Genomic DNA, 12,431 nt, shown 5'->3' with positions numbered 1-12,431 from the left:
TACAGAGACAGAGGCTCCTTCTGTCTCACTGATGCATTTCTAGTGTCAGATTAAATTAAGACCTCTCTGTTCTACACAGACTGGGAAATGGTCACACACCTCAGTTAGCAAAACATTGGTGGAAACATTATGGACATCAAACACTAGTAGAGATATTTTTAAAACAGCAGTGCAGAGATGAGAGACAAATGCCTTCGCTTTCTTGTAGCTTTTCACCATAAAGTTAGTTAAGAATACAGCCCATGTTTTTCATGCTATAGAGATTTTTGTTTATTTGTGGGCGATAGAAAAAATGTTACACACATTATATAGATATATATAATATAAATATAATAAAGTAATATAGAGCAACCATTACGCAGTCAGTAGCTGTACATAATTATTTCAGTAGTCTTTGAATTATAAATCAATATTTAAAGTTTTATGAAAAAATATTTAAGTAATTTGCTAAAAATTTGCATTTTCAAGTTGTTTTCTTCAAAGATTTAACTTGGCACAGATCAAACCTTAAATCTAAATGAAAGTCCAATATCAGGCCCGTGTACCAAAGTAAAATCACATTTTTTAGATACATATAAGTGCTAAATTCAAGTTCAACAAAATAAGACATTTGTATCTTATGGACAATTACTAGCATCCTATTAAAATCAGGTCAAGAGAAAAATGGAATGGATTTCCTAGATAAACCTTTTTTCTTAATCCCTGCAATGTAATTTGGAGACCTGGTGATAAGTATTTGAAGATGGAATGTTGATACAATTTTTTTACTTTATTATATTTGCTTTACAGCACATTCATCTCTTGTGGGGCCTTGCAGTGACCTAATACCGAGCGAGGTCTGAATGTGGAACAATCTAGATAGAAAACACCACTTCAGCAGGGAAAAAATAATGACTTAGCTTTTGGAAGGCATTACAGCAAAGAACTGAAGCTGATGCATATTGCTCTGTGCTGCTTATCTGATGTGTATTTTCTACTTTGTCTGCAAATTCATAACCTTAAAGAAAGGCATATGTAAAGTTATGAAAGGCTGTTTCCACTGTATGTAGTTACCACCAAGAATCAATTTATTTTATGGTGAAGGGCTATTTAAAAACATATTTTCTCAACTCAACAGATAGTTCAGGATAATTGAGTCACTTGGAAATTTAGGCTTTCAAAGATTTCCTTTTTTTTTTATGCTGAATGCCCTGATCTTACCTTTAGCTAAGAAGGATTGTCTAGACTTGGAATACTGGCAATCTGCTCTTGTAGAGCAAAAGATAATTTTATTTCCTAGATTTCTCTGCTTTTATTTAAACAATAACAGATGCAGATAAGTGGAGGTCATCCACTGCTAATATGAGTAGTGTAGAATTTATCCATTTTCCATAGCTAATCTGGACATGAAACAGAGTTAGTATTTTCTTTGGTTTTTGTTTTGTTTTGCTTTCATTTGTTTTTGTTGGTTTTTTTTTTTTTTTATTTTATACTGCACCACTGTTACAAGGAAATACCTTTCCCAGCTACTGAATTTCTCCACAAAAATTACCACAAAATGGATGGCTAAGATGATTCTGCCAGGTCTTGAACTGGATTCAGCTGTTACAAAACTAAGTAATATTATCCTATTGCATTCCACCTTGACAAAATTAGTAAGTAGAGTAAGTATAAAAACAGTGTAATAGTCTATAATATTAAAATTGATAGCACAGGTGTTTAAAATATTTTAGAAAATATATGCCTAGGCATTATTTGTATTGACACCCTATTGCTTCACATGCAGTTTTATCATTCCACACGCATTAGGCAAATAATCCTGAAGTCCAGAGAAGGTCTGTAAACCACCAGAGAAAGTGGTGTATAAAATACTTGGAGGCAATTACAGTGCAAATTTCCAGTTGCAGACTGTAATGTGCATTCAGGCTATGGTCATATTTAATACATCACAGGCATAAAATTTGTGTTTTGCTAAGTCCTACATGCAAAGAGGTTTTCATCTAGTTTTACTTTATAAATAATGAATGAAGGTGAGATAATGATGTCCTACCATGATTAGGTGTGCTGGCAAGGGTGATTTATCAATCCTAACTCACCCCTGTGGAAAATGCCTTCTTGGATAACTTCACAGTCAAAGAGAAACATTACACTATGTACAGTATTTCAGCACACTTCCAATTTAATGTTACTTTCAATTCAAATTAGAAAAGGAGAACTTTTTGGCAAATGAACAGTTTTTCCTTATTAATGTTGAGTGGAAAAAAGGAAAAACAGCTATTGACAAGTGAAGATACATATCCCACCATATGGATTCTAACGCTTTAATTATATTGTTCTCTTTCTTTTTATGGCAACTTTTAGTGATAATAATTTTTCAACTAATTAAAGACCAGCTGCTACTTAGCAAGCTAGGCACCCAATTAGGAATCCAAAACCTGGTAAACAACCTTTACTGCCAGACAGCTAGTTGAATCACCTCCTGTCATGGGCATGGAAATCTTTTTGTACTTTTTTTAAATGCACATTTTGGTCTTCTTGACTGACTCTGCTGAATGCTCTTCCTTGAGACTAGCAAAAGAATCCAGTATAATGTTCACTTGTTTATTTTTCAAGACAGCCTGCAATACCATGTGGTTTTCTATTTTTTTTTTTAAAAATTAAAGTTTGCTAAAAATTAAAACCAACATTTTTTAGAAAAAGGTTTACTGAGCAGAAAAACCAGATATGTTTCCTGGATGCAGATAGCAGTTTGCCTGCAGCAGTTTCTAGCTACTTAATGATATTCAGACAAATTATCCTATTTCAGATTGAATTCTAGTTTTTCCATGTAGTGTACTCTCCATATGAAATGCAGCCCATGTTTTTCCTGACTAATGCTGTGGAGTTAAGAAAATAGTCCATATATATATTGCCTCGACTTTGTTTATAAAATATGATCACTCTAAAAGTCGTTAGGATCAGTAATCATGGAAAAGTCTTTGAAATTTGTCCTGTTTTTCTTCACTGATAACTCTGAAATATATGTTTATTTCTGAATTTAGTGGCAGAGACAATGGGAAAAGGGAAGGAATTCTGCAGAAGACAGAACATGAATGTTAGTTCAAGTGCACATTTTGGAAAAATATAAGATGACTCATATGGAAATTGAATGATTCATATGTATTCCAGAAAAGCATTTTTGGTGTTGTAGTAAGAATAATAAACTTCAGTTTTATATACACCCTTGCCTAAAAAGACAAAAAATATTAGCATGTATCAACATAAAATGAAATATGTAGTAGCTACAAAATGTAGTTTTGACCTTTTCCATGAATCTTGTGCTTATTTAGCTAGTAGTGAGGGGGGAAAAGCATCATTAACAGACCTAATAGAAATTTTAAGAGCCTGAGAGAAAAAAAATTGAGAAGTCTTGGGTTATTAGGTTAAAAAGGAAGTAAAATAATTTGTAAGGGAACAATAAAAATGCTTTTTAAACTTGATGTGTGAAGATTTATATTTCATAGTTTTAGTGATGAGAAATCAGTCATGTTTGCACAGCAGACTGACAGCTTCAGGTGAGATAGTTTCCTATGCAAGTGAATGCCAGTTCCTGTGGCAGCCGTTGCTTTATTGCCTTTGCTCTGGCTTTGTCTGTCAGCACAGAAGGTAAACTTCACAGAATGAAAAGTAGATCTCTCAATAGAAATACAGCACACTAAACTTTGAAATTGTAAAAGGAAAAAAAAGTTCTCAAAACAGCGTGAGAACTCTGTTAAAAGGAATGGACTCAGATGAAGATATTAAGAGAAACAGAAGCTTTTGTGAACAATGTAACTTTTTTTTTCAAAAGAGAGAGAATTTAGTTACTTTGGAGAAAAATATAGATAGTATTTTGTAGTTTTACTGGAAAATGTAGCTTCTAACGTCAAGATAAAATCACAGATTTTCATTCACCAGCATGAGATCAGGTGAGTTTCCCAGGCTCAGATATTCAGCTAAATTCCTTTCTTGCTATCATCCTATGCTGCACTCTCCATTCTGCCTTTGCTCAAGAAGAATCAAGATCAGCTGCTGTAGTATTTTCTCCCGGTTCCTGCCACATATAAATGGTTAATTTTACATGGATCTGCCCAACCCTTCCACTAGCCTTGATGAAAGTGACAGAATTGCAAGCAGATTGCCCTTCCCTGGAATCAACCTGGAACCAAGGGCTCTCCTTTGCTACATAGAAGAATTAGGTTATCAGCACCCTGCAGCAACCAGTTCCCTACTCCCTGCACTGGCTGAGCCGGTAAGTATTTTAGCCTATAGCTCTGCTGAAAGCTCAAGGCTTTGTTATGCTGCTGAGCCTTTTTTAAACCTGGTCCCGCAACAACAGACTGAAGGAAAACAAAAAAAGACAACACACGCAAACACACACACACACACACACACACGAAAAAAGTAGTAGAATACTGATACTGGGATTGTAGTTTTCCCTTTGTGGATAAAGTTGTTTTCATGGATCTGGAACAGCAGACATGGTGATATTAACAGTGGAATGTACCTCAAGCAATGCACTGACTTCATTAAATTAAATTGAATATTAGCTGGCAAACAAATTTATTTAAGAATAGATTAAAACTGAAATCAAGGTATATCTATCAGAGCTGGGTTGAAGCTTCTCAAAGGTATTTTGACCAGCTTTCTTTTTCAAACTGCTTTTGCAAATCACTTTCTTCTAAACCAAATAGAAGTATTCTGAGCTTTTGTGAGACATTCACAGTATTGTTACTGAGTACTGTGAATGCTAAGCAGTTGTTCTGCAAAGTTAAATAACTTGGCTGTTTCCCAGAATTTTTGTGAAGAATCGATGAGCTTAGTGCACTTAATGAATTGTCTACTTGCTATAGTAAATTTTGTCCCCTTTCCTTCTCTTAAGCCCAATGAAATGCATCCAAGTAGTATGCTTTTACTTTGTATGGGTTGTAAAAAAAGCATCTAAGCATTAGATGTTTCAATGTGGTGTTGACTTATTTGATTAGAATTAAAATTTGGTTATCTTCTCCTATCTACTCAAATTGACCATATGTTATAATCTGATTAGTGAGAGCTGTCTCGGTTCAAATTAATGTGCAAATGAAACCATATGCCAAAGTCAATAAAATTGATTTTATTTAAAGTTCTTTTGAGTCATCACCTTTATACAGTCCAGGTTCCACGTATTCACAGGGTGGTTGCAGATGTTCCCATAATTTGAGGTAGCATGTGTATAAGCAGTTACTTCCTTTTCCACAGTTTGCCACAGTGGGGATTTTTGTCCAGACTCATTAACCAGGATGTTTTAACCAGACCTTACGTCTGCTAGGCCTGGAATTAGCACCTGCCTCTTGTGCTTATTTCAAGTACTCACTCTGGTGGCTTAATTATAGCAAGTTCTTGCTATGGCTTTGACAGTTTTGAGACAGACAACTATGCTCTGTAAGTCCTTTCACCTTATAAAATTGGGACTATGCAGTTATTTGCTTTTTAAATTCAGTGTTTAAATTTGTAATTCTATCTATTGGTAGCTTTTATATTTAAAAGTGAATTTTTAATTTTTTTTTTTTTTTTTTTTAGAGTTTGTTACATTGTGGCTTAAATGTCAGTCTTAGTGTTCTAGAATATGTAGAAATGCATGGCATGGAGGTGGGGTGATGGTGGTAGCAGAAAAATCAGTAATTAAGTATATTGAAAAGTGCTTTACAGTAATTCTAAAGTTGCTTTCCGGTATGAGGAGATTTATTCAAGTCAAATGCAATCATTTTACTGTTCCTAAAACAGTTAAATCAGGGATTTTTAAGTATCTCAGCATAGGGCTGTAGAGCTGGAAGGAGCCTGCTGCAGCACTGTGTCCAGCCTCCTAAAATTACTTGTGCAAAAAACCTCTACAAAACAGACAAAACCCCAAATTCAAAACAGAATATCTTTGTCTTCCCTGACACTCACACTAAAGGTCTCACACTGGCCACACTAAATGGTAAAGCACAGACTAGTGCTGCTTAACCTAAAGTAGGACCATAATGGGAACAGGGAAGAGGAAGAAAATTAAATGGCTTACCAGGGTTGAGCTGACTGTGGGAGGTATAGTGCACCATGTTTGGCCAAGACTGATTTTAAAATCCTTCTTTTTCTGAGAGAGAGGGGGAAAAAAATCCAGGCTAAAACCCCCAGGATAACCATGCTTTGTGACCTGCCTTTAGATATAGGCAATCTCCAGTGTTTCATAAGAAGTTTTTTTTGGAGGAGAGCAAGAAGAAGAGGGGAATCCTCCTGCAATCAGCTAGCTTCTGGCATTACACAGAAAAGAGATTAATCCTCATGCTGCAAAAAATAAATGAGACAGCACAACTTCCCTTGGGTGATTTCGGCCTTTCTCCATTATTTCAAATTTGCTTGTACAGGGATTTACGTCTGTGTGCAGATTAGTGTGGAAACAGAGGTTTGCGGTCACACTGCAAGTACATCTTGCACAGCTTTGGTTTTGTTTTCATGGGTCTGACAGAAATAATTTTAGAAATTATAGGAACTGTATTTCAGTAGTGGAGCAGAAGAAAACAATACATAACAGTATTTGTCAGGAGATTTGCATTTATTTCCTGTTCAATGGTTTGGGTTTTTTTTTTTTGGCTATGAGAAGATAGAAGGTTTGCTTACCCAGGCTGGGAATCAAGAGGCTGCAGTTTCACTTGGGGCCCCAAATGCTAATTATTCACCAGAATTGTTAATATTTAATATTTGCTTCTTTCTTTTAGACAGGTCTTGATGAACACATGAGTACCTTTATTTCTTACTTTTCCAGAAGAGAGCAGGGACTATCAGCCTGCAGCAGGTAAGGAAGACAGCCTGTGAAGATTTCTGGAAAACTGGAAATGTGTTACCAGTGCTTGATTTTATTCTTGAAGGTAGCAGAATATGACATTGACTTTTGACCCTCAGAGGGAATGTTTAAAAATATCATTTTATTTAGTGCCCACTTTTTTGACTTACTGAATGCTTCACTAGGAAATGGCTTGTTAGGCACTCCTTATTGGAGGACATCTTAGCCTGAGCTGCAGTTTGTTTATAACAGCTCTGGCTGATAAACTCCCTTTCTTTCGACCAATATTCTGAGGAGTGCTTGCAAAATGTACAATTTTGTTTCTTTGCTCAAGCACAACTACTATTATTATTTTCAGGATTTAAATATCTTCACATATTTTGGGCATCTTAGTTTGGATGATGTAATTTTCATTCTTAGTGTATTTCAATAGGAACAAAGCCAAGTCAGGATTCAGCTTTGTATGGTGTATCTCCCAGAATTAGAATAGCCTGCAGGTGATTTAAGGTAAAAGAATAGAATAAAAGAATCCTTTATGGGAATTCAAGGATAGTTCTTGAATATCTGTATAATTTTTATATTGTCATGTTATTTTCATAATTTATGTTATTTTTTCCATGGGATGAAAATATATTTAATTTCTTCATGATAACAGTGACAATCTATTAGTCCTTATTTTTCTAATAATCAAATGGAAAATATTATTTTTATTTTTGAAGAAAGTTTTCCATGTCACTTTTCTTAAAAATGCAACAACAATGACAACAAAACCTCTAAAGACTGTTAAAGCATTAGGAAAATGGAAAAAGCATGGTCTACCAAGAAATTGTTATCTTGTTGCAAAATATATCTATTCCAGAAAAATTAAAGGGAATGAAGTTCTAACTCAAGGTTTTACGGAACCTCAGCATTTGCATGTTATTAGGAATATTTTACCAAGTATTTTTCCATTCTGAGGTCGTAAACTCTCTTCATTTTGATAGAAGCATAGAATAAAGACGTAACAAGAACTATGAGTTCCTGGACTCCAAAAAGGTGTAGCAATACATTAGTCATTCTTCTTCCTTATATGAGTAGTGATAGAAGTTCATGGTGTAAAGTAATCAAACCACAAAAAGAAATTACTGAACAAAGAAAGAATTCTCCTGCTTTGACATGTATAAGGAGAAATTCTCTCTTTATAATTGTTGCTCTTTTAACGCATGCAAGTGACAAGTGTTTAGTACATCTGTTCAGCTGAAAAAAGAGCTTTGCATTTTAGTCCTTCTGACTTGTCTCTACAAGACAGATGAATTGGAAAGAATAATTCCTTCTCAAGACACCATTGTAGAATAAGGTAAAAAAATTCCTCTCATTGAAGTGTGTATCATACATCTTGCAGGTAAAACCAAAGAAACTTCCTTCTGTTATTAACTAAATCCACAGGAGACAGCAGGATTTTTTAAGATGTATGGCCTCAGTACGTTGCTGGAGCACAGGAACTCTACCATGCTCTTGAGTGCAATACCTTCACTTTTGTAGTTTTTTTCCTGATATGCTATGGCACATTTAGCAGTGGAAGGGTTGATGTTGTGATCAGTGTAAGATTCTTCCAGATTTCAGGTCTTTATAATTATATAGGAGGCTTTAATTTGTTTTTTTTTTAAGAAGTACAGTAAACAGTGTCATAGTGATGCACTTGTTTTCTTAATCATTGCTTTTCATGTATCACACATTGACTACTTTATAGTCTGGATTAAATATAATATCATACTTATGCAAAATTAACTGGTACACAAGCTCAGTGGTAACTTGATGGATAATTTCCTAATTTCCTAAGTACTCAGATATCAGTAAAAAAATTAACATGACCAAATGTGAATTATAGAACACAGGATCTAAAGATAAAGGAGGAAAAATGTATTTCAGAGCATAAAGTCATCTCTGAAACAAAATTATAGCAATGGTCTGAAATAAACCTGTCAGTTTTCAACTGTACTGAAAACTGTGAAATACCTCATTGAGTACTCCAAGGATGCTCAGATGAGACAGAAAAACAAGTGAAAACCAGGAATTTTCATCTGCTGGCCTTACTGTCAAATTCTATCTGCAGGAATCCACACAATTATCAGACATTAAGACAGTCTAAATGCTATCTAAGCAAAAATAAAATCAGAGATTCAAGAAATTATACTTTTCATTGTTTAAAAACCCAACCAAACAAAAACCCAAGCCCATTAAGGTCAAGTAGCCTCAGCAATAGAAACAAAATGAATTCATATTTCCAGTTCTCTGACATGCATACTTTTATCAAAAAACACCATTTTTATCAAATAGCAATATTTTTGTCAAACAGCAGCATTTTCCTCTCTTACTGCAATGCAGTTGGTCTTTCAACAATATGCAATAATTACACATCTGACTGTCCAAATTGTCATGCTTAGTAGAATATGCAAGCATCATAACCTTGGTTGTCTGCTTGTTGTGGTACTGCCTGCACATGCACTGCATGCAGGAAATGCCTCCAGAGGGTTCCCGAGCTATTTAGAGAATTATGACCCATTACTTTTCCTTAAAAGGTTATTTTTCACTAACAATATATTTCTTCTGAGCTTTGTCTTTCCCTTCCTCTATTTTTTTACTCTTGATTGCCACCATTTTTATCTTTCATTAAATGTTTTCCTGCCTATTCATGTACTTTTCATTAAAATTTCATCCTCTTTTGTTACTTCCTTTCTGACAGCTTTTGAATATAAATCTAAACTTCAGTCTCTACTGTAATTTTCTTAAAAGCAAAATCTGAGACCTTTTTGCTCCTATGTGAAGATCAGTGGGGATGTCTTGCTCCATGACAGAGTTTTAAACTGTGAATTCAAGGTTTCCCTTGAGCCCTAAATCATCAGCATCAAGGAAGGCAGTATTTCACACATACCTCTATCCTTTGTATATCTTGTCCTTTACCTGCAATTTTAGTTTCTTTATAATGTCTGTTGAGTTAAATTATGTTCCTTACTGGAACTACTTTCTTAGGTTTCCGAAATCATAGCTTTCAAACCCTGTCTTGCTCTTTGCCAGCACTGTCTCCCTATTGTAAGTGGGCAGTGTGAACTGCTCCTTCAAATTACAGCTTGAAAGAAATTGGTACCTATGCTGGCATGTAAGCGCATTGGTGTTTGTGGGAAGGAGGAATGGTTGAGAATCAGTGATTTGATGCAAACTAGGAATATATTTTTTTCCTGCAAGGTGTAACCTGTATATTTGTAGTGACCAATGTTGTATCAACCATACAGGAGGAGCACCACACTGAGAAAATGCAGGTGTTGTCTGCATTTCTCTCAAGAAACAGTTAAGTAAAAATAATTATTTACTTTTTTTGGTATCTGCTAGTTTTCAGAGATGAAAAGTAACTAAAGTCTGAATGCTGTCCTTTGGAATGAAGCCATGGTTCCCCCACAGGTGGCTGAAGTGTGCACATTGGCCTAACCAGGGGCATGGTTTTGACTTCTACTTTGTACGTGTCCAGGAGGAGTATGGTGAAAAAAAATTGTTTCAATTTAATCTGTGCCACCAGGAAGTGTGCTGTATTTTCTACAGCTGGAATAACCCACGAGTAGAAAGGAAGTGTGAAAGGACTAATCAGTAGTATGAGTGCAGGATGTGTCATGGCACGATATGAAGATGTAACTTACACGACTGTGTGGTCTGAGCAAAGGTCACAAAGAGCCCTTTTATAGTTGCTCCTTCAGCTGTATCAGAAGGAAATACCTGTGAACAAAGAAATTGTCTTTGTGGGCTTTGCTGAAGCCTCTTCAATATCCACATCAAGAGTGTGGCAAAGGAGTTGGCCAGCAGTACTGAACGTTGATAATGAGAAAATTGGATTGAACTCAAAGTTTATTAGCACAGTTATACATTTGCAATTATTTACTCTATGTAATATATATGCATATGCATACACATATACACATTTATATATGTATGCATGCATATGTATACACACACTGCTCAAAGAAAGCCAGTCAACCAACAACCCAAACAAACAAATCAAAACCAAGAAGAAAGCACAAGCCCTTATGTTGCCAAATCCACCTCTGTAAAGCAAAGCACATGGTTATGTTGGCATGGTAAAACACCTCATTAAAGAACTTAAAATTAAATTGCTTATTTTGTCATTAAATTCATGTTAGAGCAGGACTGTCTTAATCTGAGGGAAATACGATTTTTTTCTAATCTTCATGTTTTGAAAGCAAAACAATTGTTTTGAGTGTATGCACTTGCCTTAAGAGATGAAAATGCATATTGTATTGACCAAGAAAGTAAAAGGGAAAAAATTTACTATTATTCTTTCAAGTGAGTGATGTGAAGAGTAGAAGGAAGGACTGTACATCTCAGTATGGTGTTTCCCCCTTTTACAGGCCACTACATTGACACAATATGACACTGACTTATATTATGCTTTTGATCCAGTGTAATTCCCCCATCCTTTTCTATGGCATGTCTTTTTGGCTAATCATTCCCCATTTTGGTGAGAGAGATTTAAACATACAAGCACAATTTAATTTCAGGAGACCAGGTCATTAACTGTCTTAAAATGCCAACAGAGCTACTGAAAAGTAATAAAAAATCTCTTATTTTCATTTATGAACAAGAAAAATTGGGCTGAATTGAAGTACCTATTACTCAGTTCAGATGTTGAGAAATTTAGCAGATGTCCATGAGGCACTTCGTGTTGCCTAGGGAGTTACTGGAGTCTCTGAGTACATGACTAACACGGTCAGTCAGGAATGAAATAGCTGGGAGTGATCCTGTATTGGGGAGGCACTAGGTTTTCTTTCCAGCTCCCTTCTGGTGTCATGGATGGAGACAATGTTGCTAAAATATGCCATGGTCTAAAGATGAACAGAAGACCTCAGAGGTGCTCAAATTCATGCAGCAAAAACCCAGGTGCCTATTTTCTTGGACTTTCAGCTCCTTTCCATATTGTTTTTAACACTGTAAAAGAATGAGGTAAAGAAAGACAATTGCCAAAGCAAATTATTAGCTTTAAGTGTAGAATGCCAGGAATACCAGATGGATAATAAATAAATTGATAAAAACAGTATGTTTTTTAATTTGATAAAAAGTATTGTATTATTTCTTTTGCATTTAAAATTATTCCTTTAATAAGTTTTACACATAATTAATGAGGTAAAATTTGTGAACATTTTTCTAGTGTTCAGAATTCCAGAGCTTCTGGCTTGGTTTCCTGGCATAGGTAGGTCATATATTTCTTTTATCTAGAATTTGAATTATATTGCTTAACTTTAAGAATCAACATGATTTTCACGCCATCTGTGATATGATTAAGGAAATTATCAACATTATGGTCATGTCAAAATTTTTGTCAATGTTTTTTTTTATTTATGTGTAAGGTTACATGTCCTTAAATAATACTGCTGTGAACTGGATTATATGGGCCAAGACCACCAATATAAGGAAATTTTGTATTTAATTCAATTAAAGTGCATATGATTTTTTTTCATATGTATTTAGGTGCTTAAGAAGTACATGATTTATTGTTTCACTAAAACTTGCTGCACTTGAAACAATTGAAAGTGGCTTCCAGTTAAAAGAAAGTAACTTTATCGTTCTTTTGGTAATTTTTGGTCAGGATCTT

The sequence above is a fragment of the Cinclus cinclus genome, chromosome 5 (assembly GCF_963662255.1).
Source record: "Cinclus cinclus chromosome 5, bCinCin1.1, whole genome shotgun sequence".
Taxonomy (NCBI): domain Eukaryota; kingdom Metazoa; phylum Chordata; class Aves; order Passeriformes; family Cinclidae; genus Cinclus; species Cinclus cinclus.
Note: the sequence above shows the minus strand (reverse complement) of the source record.